Source organism: Salmo salar, chromosome ssa14 (genome assembly GCF_905237065.1).
Source record: "Salmo salar chromosome ssa14, Ssal_v3.1, whole genome shotgun sequence".
Taxonomy (NCBI): Eukaryota; Metazoa; Chordata; class Actinopteri; order Salmoniformes; family Salmonidae; genus Salmo; species Salmo salar.
Window position 1 is genome coordinate 21160773 of NC_059455.1, and position 21635 is coordinate 21182407.

The window sequence follows — 21635 nt, forward strand, 5'->3', positions numbered from 1 at the left end:
AGGTAAACCTTTCCAAGCAAAAATATATCATAACTGCTCACAGCTACACACAGCTTACATCACTGTCACCATATTAGCTAAACTAATGTCATAGTCAAAAGAACTAATAGAACTAGCACGTTAGTAAACCCGCTACAATCATGCAGTATAGTGTACAGTCAGTAAGTGGTTTAGCAGTTACAACGGTGGGCCCCGGTGACGATACATTTGTAAAACCAAAAGCTTACCTAGACTTGGTAGAGTTCCGGTGTTGGATAGTCATAGCCAGTTAGCTAACATAGGATCACTGTATTTGAGCCGGGTGTTTGGGTAGGCTAAACTAGCTAGCTGCATTTGCTAGCAAAGTGAAAGTGATTTTTTTTACTAAGTTTAACTCTCCCAGTCTCTCCATCTTGCTTCTCCTTAATTTTTGAAGAAATTAATTTGTTAAAAATTCTTCAATTATTGTCTTCCTCTCTTTGAGACAACTACTCACCTCCTTTTATGCACGGCAGTGCTAGCTAGCTGTAGCTTATGCTTTCAGTACTAGATTCATTCTCTGATCTTTTGATTGGGTGGACAACATGTCAGTTCATGCTGCAAGAACTCTGATACGTTGAAGGACGTCCTCCAGAAGTTGTCATAATTACTATGTAAGTCTATGGAAGGGGGTGAGAACGTACATTGATGTCAATATTAGGTTTTGTATTGACGTCAATGTAACCAGAGGAGGACGGAAGCTAGCTGTCCTCTGGCTACACCATGATGCTACTCTACAGAGTGCTGTTGAGGCAACTGTAGACCTTCATTTCAAAACAATGTGTTTTAATCAATTATTTGGTGACGTGAATATTTTTCATATACTTTTGTCTAAAAAGGATAAATGTTTCACTATTTACATTTTTATGAAATGAACTGAGGAGGATGGTCCTCCCCTTCCTCCTCTGAGGATCCACGACTGGTAGGCGCCTTCATCTCCAATAGCGCAATCTGAATCCCCAATAAAGGGTAAAACAGTGGCGAGATCCGTCAGGTCCTTTAAGATCCATGGTCATGACCCTCAGGTGGGGAGGAGATACTGCTGTTTCACACGATCTTCTCACCAAGGTTGTCAGGCATGAGAACAGACAGAACGATAGCAAAAGGACTCCAACCAGTACCAGGAGACATTGCAAGACGAGAGTTCCAATGTTCCCCAGGCTAGTTTTCACCATTGCAAACAGATCCGAACCCCAGTCGTTATCTCTTTTGCGTCAGTAGCAACCACCTGTCTGATAGTGGCAAATGACTCAGCAACATCAATAGAGGAGTCTGGAATATAAGTACAGCATTCTTGACCCACCACCGCACAGGGGCCTCCCTTTGACACCCCTAGGAGAATATCCAAAGCCAATCTATTCTGTAAGACCATGGTACGCATAGCCACAAGTTCAGAAGTTAATTCTTCAATAGCAGTGCAGTAGCCTTACCCTGTCTTTCTACTTAATTTGTTAGTTCTCTAATGGAATCAAGTGCAACTGTCAAGCCATAATTGGGGATTCATGCTGAGAAAAAAAGTTTTGCAGGGACAGCTACAATGGTCCTCCTATACAAGTGGAAGAAAGGGTGATTTGGGGGTACTGGGGTAACATGCACAGCAGGAACAACGTAAGCAGCATAACATGATCCTGACCAGTTTGTAGGCAGATAATAGTAGGCTTTCCCCCCAAACACATACACAAGTCCATTTACTGAGGAAGTAGGTTTAGCATTCACACTGATATTCTTTGTAATATTCCCAATCATAGCATATCAAATCAAATCAAATGTTATTTGTCACGTGTCGAATACAACAGGTGTAGACTGTGGTGGCTAATTTCTACATTACCAAATGAGGAGAGTTACAAACACACCAGTCAGAGTTAAACTACATCTTTAATAATTAAGATGCTTTTGTAAAAGCACTTTGACCTTCAATAATGCACTATCTCTAATGAACCATTGAAAAAGTGACTACACAAAAGTACAAAGAGCTTTTTATACCCAAGATCCACCCCTCTCAACGTACATGACGAACCACAGATCTTAGGAACAGTTCACTAAGGTTAAGTTTTGTATGAAAGATATCTATAAAACATAGCAGACAACAACTGCTGTATCAACAGTGTTCATTGTATAGACCTGATAAGAGAATTATCTAATACAGGTAAATGAATCAATAAACCATGATGAATTATTAGTCATACAGCATGGTTAATGAATAATCAATGTAATGATCAATGTAGGGATCGATTGGTCTGATTAGTTCCGGAAAGTCCAGGAACCACTGGAGAGGGAAAGAAATGTGTGTATGCAATTAGTATAGAGAGCTACAGAAGCAGATGGTCAAGGGAGTAAAACTTCAAAGAGTTCCTAACCTTGAAGGAAAGGAACAGGCTGAGCCAGAATGTGATAAACAGCGTGAGAAGTCAATGGGGGTTGCAGGTCACCAACAGATTGTGTGTAAATGCATGTGCGTAAGTAAGCAAGAACTATATAATGACTGTTTTGTTATCCTGACCTCAGAACGATCTCTGAATAAAGCTACAGAAACCTTTTGCAGAAAGCTGAGTCCTTGCCTAATTATTTTAACCCATTGTCTTACAAACCTTGGGCATTAGTCAAGGCGAATTGATTATTGATTATTATCATCAAGATATAAAATTCCTTTAACCAGACCAGTGTCTGGTCTCCCTACTCCAAACTAGAACCGTCCCACCCTGGTACGGTATAGAACAGAACCATTAGCTCATGTCCTCTGGAATGCTCTTTAGGCGTTCTTATCAAAATACATCATAAATCTCCTCTGTCTGCTATCTCATAGAGGCCCATCCTCAGTAAGACACACACACATATGTATACAATGTTTCATTCTGTCCTCCTCCCTGTCTGATATTCTGCATCGCAACATGTAAAATACAAGTCTGACCTCTCCCCTCTCTGGGCCCCAAGTGACTGAGCCCCAGCTAAGGGAAACGTGCAACTGAAAGACACCAGAATCCAAAGGGCACGCCATCCTAATGAAAAGTATCTCACATAAGCATATTATACAGCATATTATAAGCATATTTCGTCCCACGTACCTCTCTAGGGTACGTGGGATTAAATCGTCCCACACTATTCAACAGCCAGTGACAAATCAGAAAGCCAAATTTAACCTGTTAGGGCTAGGGGGCAGCATTGACACGGCTGGATAAAAAACATACCCGATTTAATCTGGTTACCACTCCTACTCAGTAACTAGAATATGCATATACTTATTACATATGGATAGAAAACACCCTAAATTTTCTAAAACTGTTTGAATGGTGTCTGTGAGTATAACAGAACTCAAATGGCAGGTCAAAACCTGAGAGATTCCTTTACAGGAAGTGGCCTGTCTGACCATTTGTTGAACTTCTTTTCCATCTCTATCATTTACTAAGGATCTCTGCTCTAACGTGACACTTCCCACGTCGTCCATAGGCGCTCAGAGCCCGGGAAAAAACAGAATGTCGTCATTCCAGCCCCAGGCTGAAACACATTATCGCCTTTCTCAAGTGGCCCATCAAGAGACACTAGCTTATGCGCGTGACCCCGACCGCCCCGCCTTTGGGATTTTTTCCTCTGTTTGCCGAAAAGGAGATTCCCTGTCGGAATATTATCGCTTTTCTACGAGAAAAATGTCGTAAAAATTGATTTTAAACAGCGGTTGACATGCTTCCAAGTACGGTCATGGAATACTTAGAATTTTATTGTCACGAATTGCGCCATGCGCGCGACACTTCTTTACTATTTCGGATAGTGTCTGGAACGCACGAACAAAACGCCGCTATTCGGATATAACGATGGATTATTTTGGACCAAACCAACATTTGTTATTGAAGTAGCTGTCCTGGGTGTGTATTCTGACGAAGACAACAAAAGGTAATGAAATTTTTATAATAGTAAATATGATTATGGTGAGTGCTAAACTTGCCGGGTGTCTAAATAGCGAGCCCGTGATGCCTGGGCTATGTACTTAGAATATTGCAAAATGTGCTTTCACCAAAAAGCTATTTTAAAATCGGACATATCGAGTGCATAGAGGAGGTCTGTATCTATAATTCTTAAAATAATTGTTATGCTTTTTGTGAACGTTTATCGTGAGTAATTTAGTAAAATGTTAGCGAATTCCACGGAAGTTTGCGGGGGTATGCTAGTTCTGAACGTCACATGCTAATGTAAAAAGCTGTTTTTTGATATAAATATGAACTTGATTGAACAAAACATGCATGTATTGTATAACATAATGTCCTAGGGTTGTCATCTGATGAAGATCATCAAAGGTGAGTGCTGCATTTAGCTGTCTTCTGGGTTTTGGTGACATTATATGCTGGCTTGAAAAATGGGTGTCTGATTATTTCTGGCTTGGTACTCTGCTGACATAATCTAATGTTTTGCTTTCGTTGTAAAGCCTTTTTGAAATCGGACAGTGTGGTTAGATTAACGAGAGTCTTATCTTTAAATGGCTGTAAAATAGTCATATGTTTGAGAAATTGAAGTAATAGGATTTTTAAGGTTTTGAAAATCGCGCCACAGGATAGCCGTGGCTGTTACGTAGGTGGGACGAATTCGTCCCGCCTAGCCTAGAGAGGTTAAAACCACAAAATGTCATAATTCAAAGTTCTCAAACATAGGACTATTTTACACCATTCGAAAGATAAGACTCTCGTTAACCTGTTGGGGCTAGGGGGCAGTATTTTCACGGCTGGATAAAAAAACGTACCCGATTTAATCTGGTTACTAATCCTACCCAGTAACTAGAATATGCATATACTTATTATATATGGATAGAAAACACCCTAAAGTTTCTAAAACTGTTTGAATGGTGTCTGTGGGTATAACAGAACTCATTTGGCAGGCAAAACCCTGAGACAGATTCTGACAGGAAGTGGATACCTGATGTGTTGAATTACCTTTAAGCCTATGCCATTGAAACACACAGGGGCTTGTTAATCTTTTGGCACTTCCTATTGCTTCCACTAGATGTCACCAGCCTTTACAAAGTGTTTTGAGTCTTCTACTGTGAGATCTGACCGAACAAGAGCCTTGGAACGGTGATGGCCGATTAGACTCTGGCGCGCGAGGTCATGTTGGGTACCCTCGTTCCAATACGTTTTAAAAGAGAATGCATTCGTCCACCTTGAATATTATTCATGTTCTGGTGAAAAAAGGCACTAATGATTTATGCTATACAACGTTTGACATGTTTGAACGAACATAAATATATTTTTTCCCCTCGTTCATGAAGTGAAGTCCGGCGGGCTTAGATCATGTGCTAACAACACGGAGCTTTTAGGACATAAATGATGAGCTTTTTTGAACAAAACTACATTCGTTATGGACCTGGGATTCCTGGAAGTGACATCTGATGAAGAGAATCAAAGGTAATGGATTATTTACATAGTATTTTCGATTTTAGATCTCTCCAACATGGCCGTTCGTCTGTATCGCAAAGCGTATTTTTCTGGGCGCAGTGCTCAGATTATTGCAAAGTGTGATTTCCCAGTAAGGTTATTTTTAAATCTGGCAAGTCGATTGCGTTCAAGAGATGTAAATCTATAATTCTTTAAATGACAATATAATATTTTACCAATGTTTTCTAATATTAATTATTTAATTTGTTGTGCTGACTTGACTGCCGGTTATTGGAGGGAAACGATTTCCTGAACATCAACGCCATAGTAAAACGCTGTTTTTGGATATAAATATGACCTTGATAGAACTAAAAATGCATGTATTGTCTAACATAATGTCCTAGGAGTGTCATCTGATGGAGATTGTCAAAGGTTAGTGCATCATTTTAGCTGGTTTTATGGTTTTGGTGACGCCTGTCTTTGAATTGACAAAACATTACACACAGCTATTGTCAATGTACTCTCCTAACATAATCTAACTTTGTGCTTTCGCCGTAAAACCTTTTTGAAATCGGACAACGTGGTTAGATTAAGGAGATGTTTATCTTTCAAAGGGTGTAAGATAGTTGTATGTTTGAAAAATGTGAATTTTGACATTTATTTGGTTTCAAATTTGCCGCTCTTGAAATGCACCTGCTGTTGATAGGGTGCACCACGGGTGGCACGCTAGCGTCCCACATAGCCCCAAGAGGTTAATCTAACCACATTGTCCGATTTCAAAAAGGCTTTACAGCGAAAGCAAAACATTCGATTATGTCAGGAGAGTACCCTGCCAAAAATAATCACACAGCCATTTTCAAAGCAAGCATATATGTCACAAAAAACAAAACCACAGCTAAATGCAGCACTAACCTTTGAGGATCTTCATCAGATGACACTCCTAGGACATTATGTTATACAATACATGCATGTTTTGTTCAATCAAGTTCATATTTATATCAAAAAACAGCTTTTTACATTAGCATGTGATGTTCAGAACTAGCATACCCACCGCAAACTTCCGGTGAATTTACTAAATTACTCACGATTAACGTTCACAAAATACATAACAATTATTTTAAGAATTATAAGATACAGAACTCCTTTATGCAATCGCGGTGTCAGATTTTAAAATAGATTTTCGGCGAAAGCACATTTTGCAATATTCTGAGTAGATAGCCCGGCCATCACGGCTAGCTAATTTGACACCCACCAAGTTTGGCCCTCACCAAACTCAGATTTACTATAAGAAACATTGGATTACCTTTGCTGTTCTTTGTCAGAATGCACTCCCAGGACTTCTACTTCAACAACAAATGTTGTTTTGGTTCCAAATAATCCATAGTTATATTGAAATAGCTCTGTTTTGCCCGTGCGTTCAGGTCACAATCCGAAGGGTGACGCGCGAGCGCATTTCGTGACAAAAAAATTCAAAATATTCCATTACCGTACTTCGAAGCATGTCATGTTTAAAATCCATTTTTATGCGATTTTTCTCGTAAAATAGCAATAATATTCCAACCGGGCGACGTTGTATTCATTCAAAGACTGAAAGAAAAACATGGAGTCGTCTCATGGACGTGCATCTCCAGTGTCATTGTTCCCTGCCTGACCACTCACAAAAACTCCTGCTGTTTTTCGCCCAGAGACTGCAGAGACGTCATTCCACTTTCTGGCGCCTTCTGAGAGCCAATGGAAGCCTTAGAAAATGTCACGTTACAGCAGAGATGCTGTATTTTTGATAGAGATGCAGCAGAAGGACAACAAATTGTCAGACAGGGCACTTCCTGCCTGGAATCTTCTCAGGTTTTGGCCTGCCATATGAGTTCTGTTATACTCACAGACACCATTCAAACAGTTTTAGAAACTTTAGGGTGTTTTCTATCCAAATCAAACAATTATATGCATATTCTAGTTACTGGGCAGGAGTAGTAACCAGATTAAATCGGGTACGTTTTTTATCCGGCCGTGCAAATACTGCCCCCTATCCCCAACAGGTTAACCTCTATGGGCTAGGTGGGACGCTTGCATTGTTATACAATACATGCATGTTTTGTTCAATCAAGTTCATATTTATATCAAAAACCAGCTTTTTACAAAACCATTCTCTATGCAGGTGTCAATTGTGAGAACCTCACTCCACTCAAGAAATAAGAGTACTGTTTAGAGGGAACCCCTGTTACCCTGTCTTACAAATACTCCAGGACAGCTACTGCTGGACATTAAGTCTGTTGGTATCACCAAGACACCTCACAAAGGCCAGAGTTACTCCTGTACATCTCAGGTTCAGAGATAATAAAATTAGCAGATCCACTGACCACTCGAATAATTGAATGAAGAGATAAACCATTTGGATCTGGAGATCTCTGCTGTAGTGACAGACTCGGCTCTGTACTACTGTGCTGTGAGAACCACAGTGACAGGAAAATTCCTTCCAATTTGATGTGTATTCGTATTCTGCTACAGTCAGGACTCTTAACCACATCATATACATACAATATGCATGGATTATATGTCATCATTGTTCTCAAGACGGACCTGCTCAGTGGTTTGGTCCTCTGGTGGAAAAATACATGTACTGCTCTCTTTAGAGGAGCATACCTGAAGCCAAATGACTGGTAATGGACCAGACAAACTGCTCTTTTGGTCTGGGTCACTAGACATAAAAAGTAAATCAAGTTTGTGCTTGTATAATAATTCAATATTCATGTGAGGATTTAGTGTGTTTTTTTCTCAGAAGTTCCTCAACATTTAAATGCGATCAACAAAGTGAAAGTAGAGTATAAAGGGTTTTCTTTATATTTACCCACAAACAGCCCTTTCTGCAGCTCCTGGCAGATCTTCAAGTGAGGTACCTTCTTATCCTACATGTGCTGCCCACTACACCTTCTGAAGGACGGGTTGATCAGGCCCAAGTTAGCCAGGTGGCTCGTCCACTGCTTCTCACTCTTCAGGCACAACCAATGAGATATTCTCTCTGACTCCTGATCAGTTATATGACAGATCTTCTTTGTCTGTGCTCCTCCTAAAGACTGCCCTCAACAGTTATGAACAACTGTCCAGTGACAAGGTTTTTCAATGTATAATAATGATACAACAGTTACATCTAGTGTTCAACATTCTGCTCAACAAGGTGAAACCTTGACATTGCTTGTATTTTCAAGGGTAAGTTACTAGTGAGAGTCAATAGGTGTCAGTGGAGTCTCATAGTTTGCTTCTATTCCTTTAAGCTAAAGATATCTGTTTTGTTGCAGTGGCTGCGTCTCATTCCACCACGTCAGCCTACGGCGGTCTTCTGCATCTGCGGTGGAAGATGGCCGAGCAACAGCGGTGTTTGAAAATCGGTCTTCTCAAAAAAATATCTGTAGCGTCCGAACGGTTTGGCCTAGAAAACTAATATGACCACTCTTTAGAAAGATGAGACTCTCACGAATATGATGGTGGTCTCTCCTCTGGTCTTTCCTCTGTTTGGGCTACAAACTAATGTGACCCAACTGTTTAAAGGGGGAATTCTCACAAACAAGATGAACAAGGTGTAAAAAATGTTTTACAAACAGTACCATTCAAACCAGTCAAGGATCTGGATGAATGAGTAGGTATGTCCAAACTTTTGACTGGTACTTTAAATATTTCCTGAGCGTTCTTATATCTCCTAGATATATGTCAGACACTTGAAAATGTTATTCCTTAAGATAATTTCATAATATAATTTTTGGTCATTTATCAATGTGTTATTAAGTGCGTTTCTACGAGAATTGGTAATAAAGACCAAATTCTATATTTTATAAAATCATTTTGTTATATATTTTTATATACCTAAAGGGGTCCTACAATTCCAAATCAAAAATAGCGAAATGATCCATGATATGACCATCTTAAAATAATTATATATGTCAACTTATAACCCCTCCCCCTCACCAACATCAATAAAACAATTGAATATACAATAAGCTCCTCCCTTACTGCCGAGCCCCACAATTATGACACTTCTCAGCTACAGTGGATGGAACATAAAGCCAATAACAGTCTATTCTTCCTCTATACAAGAATCATAATGTCACATTGGCTTAGGAATACTTTACTTATCCTGGCTGCATGCTATTTTGGTACAGTATAGTGCTTCTTCTTCCTGTAATCTCTGTCTGAATTTGAGATAATAAGTTACTATACAATTATTGATTCATTATTATTTAACCCCTGTGCGGCGGACATCCAGCGAAAAATCATATCGCCATTAGCATAACAAAATCTTATAAAAAAAAATGTTACATTTTTTTTTCAAATTATATCATTTTATAGATACACCTGTCCTGAATCGAACCACGTTGTCCGATTTCAAAAAGGCTTTACAGCAAAAGCAAAACATTAGATTATGTTAGAGGAGTATATCGCAAAAATAGCCACATAGCCATTTTCCGACCAACCACATGCATCACAAATAACCAAAAAACAGCTAAATGCAGCACTAACCTTTGACAATCTTCATCAGATGACACACCTAGGACATCATGTTACACAACACATGCATTCTTTTGTTCGATAAAGTTCATATTTATATATAAAAACAGCATTTTACATCGGTGCGTAACGTTGACTAACTATTTTCCCTCAAATGCATCCGATGAAACAGAGCTACAATTTACTAAATTACTATTCGAAAACATTTTTAAAATGTAACATTGTCATTCTAAGATTTATAGATGAATGTCTCTTGAAAGCACCTGTGATGCCAGATTTAAAAATAACTTTACTGGGTAATCATACTTTGCGATGAAAGGGGATGCGATACTCTGAAAAATAGGCTAACGTTACAGATCAGCGCCATCTTGGAACAATCGCATATCACATCTAGTCTTGTATACTATTGTCAATAATCCCTTACCTTTGGTTGTCTTCATCAGAAAGCACTTTCAGGAATCCCAGGTCCACAACAAATGTATTTTCGTTCGAAAAAATTACTCCATTATGTTCCAAGAGCTTGTTCTTGTTAGCGCGTCTGAAGGCTGATCCAAAGGCTCCGTCGGCCGCGGGGCAGCCATTTCGAGAAAATGCTTTTTTTTCCCATTTAGGTTCGTTCAAACATGTCAAACGTTGTATAACATAAATCTTCAGGGCGTTTTTCAACAAGAGAGCCAATAAGATTCGAGGGGGACGATTGCATTGTGTTTCAAAACGTTTCAAAAGGGGAGGGTAACCAGGGGCGCCGGCGTCATAATGGTGATGGCCCTCTCTGTGTGACCACGTTCCACTGCGTCTCATTCATTCAGTTTTCACAGTAGGAGTCTCAAATCACTTTGTAAAGACTGGGGACATCTAGTGGAAGCAATAGGAAGTGCTCAATGAACCATAGCTCACGGTGTGATTAATAGGCAACGTGATGAAGTTGAGTTCGCAATTCAGAATTCCACTTCCTGTTTCCATCTGTCTCGGGGTTTTGACTGCCATATGAGTTCTGGTAACACTCAGTTGTAATTACACTAGCAGTACTACATCTCCTTATCTCTTCTGGTACATCCAGTTAACCAGGGACACTCCTCAGTATGTCTTGAGAAGAGATCGTTATTCAGAAGGGAGCAATAGTGATGAGTTCAAGAAGAGGTTTGATGCCAGGCTGAATTTCACATATAGCTCTGTCCCCTTGACCATTCAGAGGTTGCAGCTGTCTGACTCTGCTGTGTACTACTGTGCTCTGAAGCCCACTGTGACGACAAGTGATTCAGTCACTGTACAAAAACACATAGAGTGTGGCTCATTCAGACAATGTGACAAGCTTCTAAGTGTTTGACGATACACAGAAAGAGGAGGAGACAAGGATTTCATAGTCTCATCATGGCCTAGTTACATCAGAGTGGTATTACTCTTCTCCCACTGATCTCACAGTAGCAGGCATGGGAACCTGGTTGAGGAATTTATTGATTCTTGCTGCATTTTGTTATGGTATTATGACATTTTTTGTTTAATATTATTATTTTCTTATTTGTTTACGTCCTTTTCTACAATCCCTTTCTTTTTTCAAACATATTTTTCAGGTTTTTACTTCTATTCATTTTATGCATTTTAATTCCCTCTATCATGTTGCTTACCTCCTCTTTCCTCTAATACAAATGTGTGTCCTTTTCCAGAATGCAGAGGAGAAGACACAGTCACTCAGCCACCAGGAGATGTGATCTCTATTGAGGGAGGACAGGTCACACTGGACTGTCAATTTGAGACTTCAGATACAACAAATCTAAACATGTTCTGGTACAAGTACGAAGCAAATGACTTCCCAAAGTTTATGCTGGGCCGTTTTTCTTTTGGAAGTATAAATGCCACTGAATTTGAGGAGAGATTTGATGCCCATCTAAAAACAGACTCAAAATCAGTCCCCTTGACGATCCAGAGGTTTGATGCTGTCTGACTCTGCTGTGTACTACTGTGCTCTGAGGCCCACTTTGACAACAGGATATACATCCCCCCTTTAAAACTAGTGTATCCTTGGCAAAAGTGTAGAAAAAATAAATGCCTTACTTCTGTGGTAGGTGTGATGTTAGCAGGGCTGTACACCTCACACAGTGACACACAGAATAGCATTTCAGAGGATAGTGAATGCATGCAAACATCCATCTGAAGATGGAGAAATCAATCAGCATATTAATCATTCTGATTATGACTACAGGTAAACAACACCTCAACATTTGAACTCCTTGCACCCTTATAATCAGATTGTTACATTATGGTATTGGTAGTAAAACATCTTTGGTGAAGTAAATTCATATAAATGTGAATAATTAGTTGATTTCTAAAAAGTCTTAAAGAATAAGCATGTGTTTCAATTACTTTTATTATATGTTTTTCTCTGCAGGAATGGTATCTGGAGATAGTGTGACTCCTGACAAGGAAGAGTACACCCCCACTGAGGGATCATCAGTGACTCTGAGCTGTACATATGAAACAAGCTGCAATGATATTTACCTTTACTGGTACCGGCATTATTCTAACCAGGCTCCTCAGTTTCTACTGTATAAAGGTGCCAGATCAAGGAGCTCTTGTGAACATATCCCTGATAAGAGATATAAATCCACAACATCCTGGACATCAACTAAACTGGTCATAACAAGCCTAACTCTGACAGATTCATTTCTCTACTACTGTGCTCTCAGGGATTGTTATACCCAGTGATACATATACAGTAAGGGGAAAAAGTATTTGATCCCTGCTGATTTTGTATGTTTGCCCACTGACAAAGAAATGATCAGTTTATAATTTTAATGGTAGGTTTATTTGAACAGCGAGAGAGAATAACAACAATAAAAAATCCAGAAAAACGCATGTCAAAAATGTTATAAATTGATTTTCATTTTAATGAGGGATATAAGTATTTGACCCCTCTGCAAAACATGATTTATTACTTGGTGGCAAAACGCTTGTTGGCAATCACAGAGGTCAGACGTTTCTTGTAGTTGGCCACCAGGTTTGCACACATCTCAGGAGGGATTTTGTCCCACTCCTCTTTGCAGATCTTCTCCAAGTCATTAAGGTTTCGAGGCTGACGTTTGGCAACTCGAACCTTCAGCTCCCTCCATAGATTTTGTATGGGATTAAGGTCTGGGACTGGCTATGCTATGTGCTTCTTCTTGAGCCACTCCTTTGTTGCCTTGGCCGTGTGTTTTGGGTCATTGTCATGCTGGAATACCCATCCACGACCCATTTTCAATGTCCTGGCTGAGGGAAGGAGGTTCTCACCCAAGATTTGACGGTACATGGCCCCGTCCATCGTCCCTTTGATGCGGTGAAGTTGTCCTGTCCCCTTAGCAGAAAAACACCTCCAAAGCATAATGTTTCCACCTCCATGTTTGACGGTGGGGATGGTGTTCTTGGGGTCATAGGCAGCATTCCTCCTCCTCCAAACATGGCGAGTTGAGTTGATGCCAAAGAGCTCCATTTTGGTCTCATCTGACCACAACACTTTCACCCAGTTGTCCTCTGAATCATTCAGATGTTCATTGGCAAACTTCAGACGGGCATGTATATGTGCTTTCTTGAGCAGGGGGACCTTGCGGGCGCTGCAGGATTTCAGTCCTTCACGGCGTAGTGTGTTACCAATTGTTTTCTTGGTGACTATGGTCCCAGCTGCCTTGAGATCATTGACAAGATCCTCCCTTGTAGTTCTGGGCTGATTCCTCACTGTTCTCATGATCATTGCAACTCCACGAGGTGAGATCTTGCCTGGAGCCCCAGGCCAAGGGAGATTGACAGTTATTTTGTGTTTCTTCCATTTGCGAATAATCGCACCAACTGTTGTCACCTTCTCACCAAGCTGCTTGGCGATGGTCTCGTAGCCCATTCCAGCCTTGTGTAGGTCTACAATCTTATCCCTGACATCCTTGGAGAGCTATTTGGTCTTGGCCATGGTGGAGAGTTTGGAATCTGATTGATTGATTGCTTCTGTGGACAGGTGTCTTTTATAAAGGTAACAAGCTGAGATTAGGAGCACTCCCTTTAACCTCTCTGGGCCAGTGGGACGCTTGCGTCCCACCTACTCAACAGCCAGTGTAATCCCGTAGCGCGATATTCAAATACCTTAGAAATGCTATTACTTCAATTTCTCAAACATATGACTATTTTACACCATTTTAAAGACAAGACTCTCGTTAATCTAACCACACTGTCCGATTTCAAAAAGGCTTTACAACGAAAACAAAACATTAGATTATGTCAGCAGAGTACCGAGCCAGAAATAATCAGACACCCATTTTTCAAGCTAGCATATAATGTCACACAAACCCAAACCACAGCTAAATGCAGCACTAACCTTTGATGATCTTCATCAGATGACAATCCTAGGACATTATGTTATACAATACATGCATGTTTTGTTCAATCAAGTTCATATTTATATCAAAAACCAGCTTTTTACATTAGCATGTGACTAGCATGTGACTAGCATTCCCACAGAACACTTCCGGTGAATTTACTAAATTACTCACGATAAACGTTCACAAAAACCATAACAATTATTTTAAGAATTATAGATACAGAACTCCTTTATGCACTCACTATGTCCGATTTTAAAATAGCTTTTTGGTGAAAGCACATTTTGCAATATTCTGAGTAGATAGCCCGGCCATCACAGGCTAGCTATTTTGACACCCACCAAGTGTGGTACTCACCAAACTCCGATTTACTATTAGAAAAGTTTGATTACCTTTGCTGTTCTTCGTCAGAATGCACTCCCAGGACTTCTACTTCAATAACCTGTTAGGGCTAGGGGGCAGTATTGACATGTCCCCTATCCCCAACAGGTTAAAATGCAAATCAATTTATAACATTTTTGACATGCGTTTTTCTGGATTTTTGTTGTTATTCTGTCTCTCACTGTTCAAATAAACCTACCATTAAAATTATAGACTGATCATTTCTTTGTCAGTAGGCAAACGTACAAAATCAGCAGGGGATCAAATACTTTTTTCCCTCACTGTAAGACCCTGTACAAAAACCTGCATAACAAAATGCTTTGTTGCTTTGTGGATCATCATGAAACATCAAACCACAATTTGATATTATAATGGCAGAGGTTGAGATCAGAGATGTGTGGTCACATCTGTACTTTGTGCATTCACCAGATGATCTAGTGTTTCTCTGTCTTCATATTGAATGCACTGTGAGAAATATGTATTCTTTACCCTTCAATCAGTAGTCTTTAATTTCACTTAACGTGGGCATGTTTTTTTTTATGTGACAAAGTACAACAATATTATTGTTTGTAGTTACTCCTCACAATTTATACCACTTGGTGGTGTAGAAGGAAAGTCAACCTGAAGGGGGCAACCTAACAAAGCACACACACCCCTGAATCAGAGGATGCCATACAGACAGACACCTCCCCATGATCTACTACTGCATGTAATACAGAACAACATGAAGCATCAACAGTAGGACAGAGGGTGTCAAAGCTCTGTGATAGAGAGATCAGCATTGTTCTGCTCCTTACCTTTTCCACTTCAAACTGACTGACTAGTCATGAGAAATTGGCTGATCCTGCATATTCTGGCTGCATGCTGCTGTGGTATAACATCACTCTGTTCATCTGTCTCTTTCTGTGCATTTATTCATTTTATATATATACATTATTATTATTATATGTTGTGAAGATATATTTATCTTTCTTTTCAGGTTGCAGAGCAGAAGAGAATGTAAGACAGCCAACAGAAGATGTACTGGTCGTAGAAGGACAACCAACAACACTCACTTGTCTATTTGATACAGCTGATCTGTCACCAAATCTCTTCTGGTACAAACAACAAACAAATAGCAACCCCATATTTATGCTGAGAAGGGATAAGTTTTCACCTGGGGAAACTGCTACGGAGTTCAAAGAGAGATTTGATGCCCGTCTGAATTTCACAGCAAAATCTGTCCCCTTGACGATCCAGAGGGTGCATCTGTCTGACTCTGCTGTGTACTACTGTGCTCTGAGGCCCACTGTGACAACAGGATATACAGCTCCCTTACAAAAACACTGTGTGTACAGTACTTTGTGTTGTGTGCTATTTTTTAAGGGAATGTGTTACATAATTGAGGCAGAGGAAAGGAAATGCCTTTTATAGGTGACAGTGAGAAACCAGGGGAGTCATTCTGTCATAACTCTACTTGTGTTCACCCTTTTTACTGTGTTATATAACTGTTAGAATAATTTGTATGTGTTAGAATAATGACTAAATTGTTCCACTCTGAAATTGTAGAATAGGGGGAAATGTTTGAGAATCATGGGAAGATAAAACCAGGGTGTGGGGAGATTTGTTGGTATTGTAATACTTGGATGTTATAGTCTTTAGTAGGGATGTAAACAGAGTGAAGTTGTATAGTAGGTAATAGGAAATCATTGGGGGGTTTCAACCCAAGAGGGTCTCAACGGGGGAGGGGAGGTGAAAGCCTTGAAGAATGTGACAACTTTTATGGCACTTTGTGGTTAGTGGAAAAGTACTGGTTGTTTGAGAAGGGAGTGGTCTAAAGATAGGAATGTAGGTGTATATTATAAAAGGACTGAGTCCTAATTTTTGACTTTAGAACGTTCTCTGAATAAACTGTACAGACCTTTTGCAGAAAGCTGAGTCCTTGCCTAATTATTCTTAACCCAGTGTCTTACAAACCTTGGGGATAAGTCAAAGCTTATTGATTGTTAATTATTATCATTGGGATTCAATATTCCCGTATCAATAACACTTACCAGCATGTTACTAGGATCAATTTAAGGATATACACTAGTGGGTGAGATTGATGCTATTCTTCATATCCAATCACATAGCCAATGTAATTACTGGAGACTTGAGTAATATTACTGTGAAGGATATTTTGTCCATGTTTAATACAATGAATAATGAATAGAATTTTATAATAATATCCTGAAAATACTTCCTGTTTTCATATATGTTTTACAGGTGGCAGTCATGGGAATGACATTACTCCAACAACAGATAAGATAAGATAATAATAATAAGATAATTTCCACTTCAAACTGACTGACTAGTCATGAGAAATTGGCTGATCCTACATGTTCTGGCTGCACTCTCTTCATCTGTCTCTTTCTGTGCATTTGTTCATTTAATTTATATAAATTATTATTATTATACGTTGCCATGGCTGTCGAAAGGAGCGGACCAAAATGCAGCGTGGTTGTAGTTCCACATTATTTATTTCAACAGTGAAACTTAATGCAATACATATATAAACGTTGAATGTGACAAAACAACAAACCGTGACGCAGAGAGACATAACCACTACTCAAAATAGAGTAAGAAAAACCCCTACTTAAATATGATCTCTAATTAGAGGCAACGAGGACCAGCTGCCTCCAATTAGAGGTCAACCCCCCCAAATAACATATAAATAGAAAAACTAGAACTTAAACATAGAAATAGAAAACATAGAAAAACACCCCCTGTCATGCCCTGACCTACTCTACCATAGAAAATACCATCTTACTATGGTCAGGACGTGACATACGTTGTGAAGATATATTTATCTTTTTTTTCAGGGTGCAGAGCAGAAGAGAATGTAACACAGCCAACAGAAGATGTAATGGTCATAGAAGGACAACCAACAACACTCACTTGTCTATTTGATACAACTTCTCAATCACCATATATCTTCTGGTACAAACAACTAGTAAATATCAACTCCATGTTTATGCTGAGAAGGAATTTTCACCTGGGGAAACTATTACTGAATCCAAAGAGAGATTTGATGGCCTTCTGAATGTCACAGCAAAATAATTTCCCTTGAAGATCCAGAGGTTACAGCTGTCTGGATTTTAGAGTAAATACGAAGATATTTCCTCATTTCAAATACATCAATCTTGAAATTGATCTGTCACCTATTCTTATTTGTCGGTGGCAGTTTTCAGCAGACCATCCGGACAAACCAACATTAAGTTTATGAAGAGGAGGGTAGTTTTGCTTTCCTACAACTACTCCTCAGCATACAGTGTACTGTGGTATAAACAGTATCCAGTATCAATCCCCAATTCCTCCTCTTCATCCGCCATGACTCCATACTCTCACCTCACTTTTAAACTGAACAAAGATCTTGAGATCTCCTCTGCTGAAGTGAGAGACTTTGCGCTGTACGACTGTTCTGTAGAGCCCAAATTAACATGAAACAGAGAAACACTGTACAAAAGCTATACGACACTTTGCACTGTACTGCTGTGCTGTGACGTCCACAGTGCCGCAAAACTTATTGACTCAGCAGTGAGCTGAATATTATGGATTTACAAGAATCTGCTGTCTTCTGTTAGACCACAGTGCCATCAAGTGCATTCTCTAGTGAATTTAATCTTACAGTGAACGAACAGCACAAAAACATGGTAATTCCACATTCATAATTTTTAAATGTCAGTTACAACTGCACAGTTGTACAGCTACAGATGTTATTTGGCCAAATATTTTAGCAGGAAACAGTTTTGGGGATAAAATAAACCCTTCGACTCCAGAAGAGCTTGTTCAGGAGGGAAGGAATGTCCATCTCTCCTGCAAATATGATGGCATTGTCTACAATTCCTCTTGTACATCACACCAAAGGGGTCTCGTCTGACAGTTTCCATTGACAAAGTGTACAAACGGGTGGATCTCTTCTGCTGATGTGACAGACTCTGCTCTGTACTACTATGCCATGAAGACCACAGTGACAGAAAACTGTGACCCTGTACAAAAACCATGGGAGGAAACAGACATCCTGTATGACATACTTAAGTAACATACCTACTATATGTTAAGTTATGTGACAGATCTTCTATGTCTGAGCTCCTCCTATAGACTGCCCTCCACAGACATGAAGTCCAGTGACAAGGTTTTTCTACGTATAATAATGATACAATAGTTCCATCCAGTGTTCAACATTCTGCCCAACAAGGTGAAACCTTGACATTGCTTGTATTTTCAAGGGTAAGTTACTAATGAGAGTCAATGGGTGTCAGTGGAGTCTCATAGTTTACTTCTATTCCTTTCAGCTAGAGATATCAGTTTTTTCATGAGCTGTGTCTCAATCCACCGCATCAGCCTATGGCGGTCTTCTGCATCTGTGGTGGAAGGTGGCCGAGCTGCAGCAGTGTTTGTCAGACCATGAGACATCATGAAAATTGATCTTTTCACAAATATGTCTGTAGCGTCGGATCGGTTTGGCCTAAAAAATGTATATGACCACTCTATGGAAAAATGAGACTCTTGCTGTCGAAGTGCCAACTTCTGTTTGTGGCGTACCACTAATATGACCCCACTGTGGAAAGGGTAGATTCTTACGACCACTATGGAGAACATAAGGGGTTAAATATGTGTTTTATATATATATACGAGCTTTCTTATATGTCATAGATATAGGACAGACACTAGATGTTTTGCCATTAATGAATGTGTTATTAAATCCGTTTCTATGGGATTTTGGTAGTATAGGGCAAATTCTATATTTTATCAAATCATCTTGTTATATATTTTTTATACCTTAATTATGGTGTTCTAAAATTCCAAATCAAATAGCTTAATGATCCATTCAGTATGTCCTGAGAAGAGATCGTTATGCAGAAGGGAGCAATATTGATGAGCTTAAGAAGAGGTTTGATTCCAGGCTGAATTTTTGAATTGTATAAAATCACGCTGTACATATGCCTCTCTGTGCATTTCTTAATTTAATTTATATACATTATTATTATATGTTGTGAAGATATATTTATCTATCTTTTAAGGGTGAAGAGCAGAAGATAAAGTAACACAGCCAACAGAAGATATAATGGTCGTAGAAGGACAAATAACAACACTCACTTGTCTATTCGTCACAACTTATCAATCACCATATTTCTTCTGGTACAAACAACTATCAAATATCACCTCCATGTTTATGCTGAGAAGGGATTTTCAACTGCAGACACTACTACTGAGTTCAAGGAGAGATTTGATGCCCTTCTAAATGTCACAGCAAAATCAGTCCCCTTGAAGATCAGTCCCCAGAGGTTACAGCTATCTGACTGCGGTGTACTACTGTGCTCTGATGCCCCTTGTGACAACAGGATATACTGCCTCTTACAAAACACTGTGTGTGTGTTAAGTACTTTGTGTTGTGTGACGTTTTTTAAGGGGAGGTGTTACATAATTGAGGCGGAGGAAGAGAAATGCATTTTATACTGTAGAGTACAGTGAGAAACCAGGGGAGTCATTTTGTCAGAATTATACTTGTGTTCCCTGTTTTCACTGTGTCAAATAACACTTACCAGCATGTTACTAGGATACATTTTAATATATGCACTAGTGGGTGAGTTTGATACTATTCTTCATATCCAATTACAAATCCAATGTAATTACTGGAGCCTGGAGTAATATGACTGTGAAGGAAATGTTATTACTTTTTCATGCAATTGACTTATTCTTGTTTTCATAAATGTTTTCCAGGTGGCAGTCATGGGAATGACATCACTCCAACAACAGATAAGGTGTTTGGGTTGGAGGGTGATGTCATAAATCTGTCCTGTAATTACTCCTCTGCTCGTACTCTATAGTGGTATCGACAGTACCCTGGATCATCTCCCACCTTCCTCCTCCTCATTACAGTCTCCTCAACCCCTTCTGTAGTGAACGCTACTCCTCCTTACCCACGACTGTCTGTTGAACTGAACGATGAGAGAACCCGTGTGGAGCTGGAGATCTCCTCTGCTGATGTAACAGACTCTGCTCTGTACTACTGCGTCCTGGAGCCCACAGTGACAGGAAACCCAGAAACGCTGTACAAAAACCTGACAGCTCATGATAAACACCTCTTGTGCATCTTTTAGGGCAGGGGTGGGGTGTTCTACTGTAGGTTCATGAAGATAAATGATCCTTTAAAAAACTGATGTACTTAAGCATATCCTCATCTACAATATGATCGTTCTCCACACAGTTATTTTACTTTCTTAGGCTAGTAAATTAATGTATTCCTGGCATTATTTTTACTACATTGTTTAGGCTAATTTATAGTTTATCTGTGCTATTGGATTTTAGAGTAAATACGAAGATATTTCCTAATTTCAAATACATCAGTCTTGTAATTGATCTGTCACCTATTCATATTTGTCGGTGGCAGTTCTCAGCAGACCATACAGACAAACCAACATTAAGTTTATGAAGAGGAGGGTAGTTTTGCTTTCCTGCAACTACTCCTCAGCATACAGTGATTTGTGGTATAAACAGTATCCAGGATCAGCACCCCATTTCCTCCTCTTCATCATCCATGCCTCTAGGACTCTAGTGAGAGCTAAACCTCCATACTCTCACCTCCCTGTTAAACTGAACAAAGAAAAGACCTGTGTAGATCTGGAGATCTCCTCTGTTGAAGTGAGAGACTGCTCTGTACGACTGTGCTGTAGAGCTCACATTGACATGAAACTGAGAAACACTGTACAAAAACCATACAACACTGCACTGTACTGCTGTGCTGTGACGTCCACAGTGACACATAACTTATTGACTCAGCAGTGAGATAAATTTTATGAATTTACAAGCATCTGCTGTCTTCTGTTAGACCACAGTGCCATCAAGTGGATTCTCTAGTGAATAAATCAAATGTATTTGAAACGTATTTGATTCTACATTGTCAGTAGGAGGAGCTAGAGTATAAAACTCAGGATTAGATCATGAATCCTCAAGATAAACATGATACTACCATGTAGATCATAGCCAGTTGATGCTGTGCTTTTCATCAGCAGCTAGTGCTTAT